This window comes from Argopecten irradians, chromosome 4 (assembly GCF_041381155.1).
Source record: "Argopecten irradians isolate NY chromosome 4, Ai_NY, whole genome shotgun sequence".
Classification (NCBI taxonomy): Eukaryota; Metazoa; Mollusca; class Bivalvia; order Pectinida; family Pectinidae; genus Argopecten; species Argopecten irradians.
The window spans coordinates 16,455,750-16,459,045 of NC_091137.1; the positions used below are offsets into that span (position 1 = coordinate 16,455,750).

The window sequence follows — 3,296 nt, forward strand, 5'->3', positions numbered from 1 at the left end:
AGGGTACCACTATATGTTAACAGTAGGTACCTTTATAGTAACATTGTCAGGGATTATCAGGGTTCCTATATGTTAACAGTACGGTACCTTTATAGTAACATTGTCAGGGTTACCACTATATGTTAACATATGGTACCTTTATAGTAACATTGTCAGGGTTACCAATATGTGTTAACATATGGTACCTTTATAGTAACATTGTCAGGGTTACCATATGTGTTAACAGTATGGTACCTTTATAGTAACATTGTCAGGGTTACCAATATGTGTTAACAGTACGGTACCTTTATAGTAACATTGTCAGGGTTACCACTATATGTTAAGAGTACGGTACCTTTATAGTAACATTGTCAGGGTTACCACTATATGTTAACAGTATGGTACCTTTATAGTAACATTGTCAGGGTTACCACTATATGTTAACAGTATGGTACCTTTATAGTAACATTGTCAGGGTTACCACTATGTGTTAACAGTATGGTACCTTTATAGTAACATTGTCAGGGTTACCACTATGTGTTAACAGTATGGTACCTTTATAGTAACATTGTCAGGGTTACCAATATGTGTTAACAGTACGGTACCTTTATAGTAACATTGTCAGGGTTACCACTATATGTTAAGAGTACGGTACCTTTATAGTAACATTGTCAGGGTTACTTCTATATGTTAACAGTATGGTACCTTTATAGTAACATTGTCAGGGTTACCACTATATGTTAACAGTATGGTACCTTTATAGTAACATTGTCAGGGCTACCACTATATGTTAAGAGTACGGTACCTTTATAGTAACATTGTCAGGGTTACTTCTATGTGTTAACAGTATGGTACCTTTATAGTAACATTGTCAGGGTTACCACTATGTGTTAACATTATGGTACCTTTATAGTAACATTGTCAGGGTTACCACTATATGTTAAGAGTACGGTACCTTTATAGTAACATTGTCAGGGTTACCACTATATGTTAACAGTATGGTACCTTTATAGTAACATTGTCAGGGTTACCACTATATGTTAAGAGTATGGTACCTTTATAGTAACATTGTCAGGGCTACCACTATATGTTAAGAGTATGGTACCTTTATAGTAACATTGTCAGGGTTACCACTATGTGTTAACAGTATGGTACCTTTATAGTAACATTGTCAGGGTTACCACTATGTGTTAACAGTATGGTACCTTTATAGTAACATTGTCAGGGTTACCACTATATGTTAAGAGTACGGTACCTTTATAGTAACATTGTCAGGGTTACCACTATATGTTAACAGTATGGTACCTTTATAGTAACATTGTCAGGGTTACCACTATGTGTTAACAGTATGGTACCTTTATAGTAACATTGTCAGGGTTACCACTATGTGTTAACAGTATGGTACCTTTATAGTAACATTGTCAGGGTTACTTCTATGTGTTAACAGTATGGTACCTTTATAGTAACATTGTCAGGGTTACCACTATTGTTAACAGTATGGTACCTCTATAGTAACATTGTCAGGGTTACCACTATATGTTAACAGTATGGTACCTTTATAGTAACATTGTCAGGGTTACCACTATATGTTAACAGTATGGTACCTTTATAGTAACATTGTCAGGGTTACCACTATATGTTAACAGTATGGTACCTTTATAGTAACATTGTCAGGGTTACCACTATATGTTAACAATATGGTACCTTTATAGTAACATTGTCAGGGTTACCAATATGTGTTAACATTATGGTACCTTTATAGTAACATTGTCAGGGTTACCAATATGTGTTAACATTATGGTACCTTTATAGTAACATTGTCAGGGTTACCAATATGTGTTAACAGTATGGTACCTTTATAGTAACATTGTCAGGGTTACCATATATGTTAACAGTAGGTACCTTTATAGTAACATTGTCAGGGTTACCACTATGTGTTAACAGTACGGTACCTTTATAGTAACATTGTCAGGGTTACCACTATATGTTAACAGTACGGTACCTTTATAGTAACATTGTCAGGGTTACCACTATATGTTAACATTATGGTACCTTTATAGTAACATTGTCAGGGTTACCAATATGTGTTAACATTATGGTACCTTTATAGTAACATTGTCAGGGTTACCAATATGTGTTAACAGTATGGTACCTTTATAGTAACATTGTCAGGGTTACCAATATGTGTTAACAGTAGGTACCTTTAGTAACATTGTCAGGGTACCTATTGTACAGTATGGTACCTTTATAGTAACATTGTCAGGGTTACCACTATGTGTTAACATTATGGTACCTTTATAGTAACATTGTCAGGGTTACCACTATATGTTAACATTATGGTACCTTTATAGTAACATTGTCAGGGTTACCAATATGTGTTAACATTATGGTACCTTTATAGTAACATTGTCAGGGTTACCAATATGTGTTAACAGTATGGTACCTTTATAGTAACATTGTCAGGGTTACCAATATGTGTTAACAGTACGGTACCTTTATAGTAACATTGTCAGGGTTACCACTATATGTTAAGAGTACGGTACCTTTATAGTAACATTGTCAGGGTTACTTCTATATGTTAACAGTATGGTACCTTTATAGTAACATTGTCAGGGTTACCACTATATGTTAACAGTATGGTACCTTTATAGTAACATTGTCAGGGTTACCACTATATGTTAACAGTATGGTACCTTTATAGTAACATTGTCAGGGTTACCACTATATGTTAACAGTATGGTACCTTTATAGTAACATTGTCAGGGTTACCACTATATGTTAAGAGTACGGTACCTTTATAGTAACATTGTCAGGGTTACTTCTATGTGTTAACAGTATGGTACCTTTATAGTAACATTGTCAGGGTTACTTCTATGTGTTAACAGTATGGTACCTTTATAGTAACATTGTCAGGGTTACCACTATGTGTTAACATTATGGTACCTTTATAGTAACATTGTCAGGGTTACCACTATATGTTAAGAGTACGGTACCTTTATAGTAACATTGTCAGGGTTACCACTATATGTTAACAGTATGGTACCTTTATAGTAACATTGTGAGGGTTACCACTATATGTTAAGAGTACGGTACCTTTATAGTAACATTGTCAGGGCTACCACTATATGTTAAGAGTATGGTACCTTTATAGTAACATTGTCAGGGCTACCACTATGTGTTAACAGTATGGTACCTTTATAGTAACATTGTCAGGGCTACCACTATGTGTTAATAGAATGGTACCTTTATAGTAACATTGTCAGGGTTACCACTATGTGTTATGTTAACACTACAGTAACTTAATAGTTTCAGGGTGG

The 3,296-nt window shown here is 34.7% G+C and overlaps 2 long non-coding RNA genes across 2 annotated transcripts; one reads left to right on the forward strand and one right to left on the reverse strand.

Moving 5' to 3' along the window:
- Positions 1-974: 974 nt before the first annotated feature.
- On the forward strand, positions 975-2,130 carry LOC138320769 (uncharacterized). The gene is made up of 2 exons (XR_011208245.1): positions 975-1,829; positions 1,878-2,130. It is a non-coding gene; the product is annotated as an uncharacterized lncRNA (long non-coding RNA).
- LOC138320768 (uncharacterized) lies at positions 1,381-2,585 on the reverse strand. Its single transcript, XR_011208244.1, has 3 exons — positions 2,473-2,585; positions 2,223-2,272; positions 1,381-1,434 (listed from the first exon to the last, which is right to left on the reverse strand). It is a non-coding gene; the product is annotated as an uncharacterized lncRNA (long non-coding RNA).
- Between the last annotated feature and the right edge of the window lie 711 nt (positions 2,586-3,296).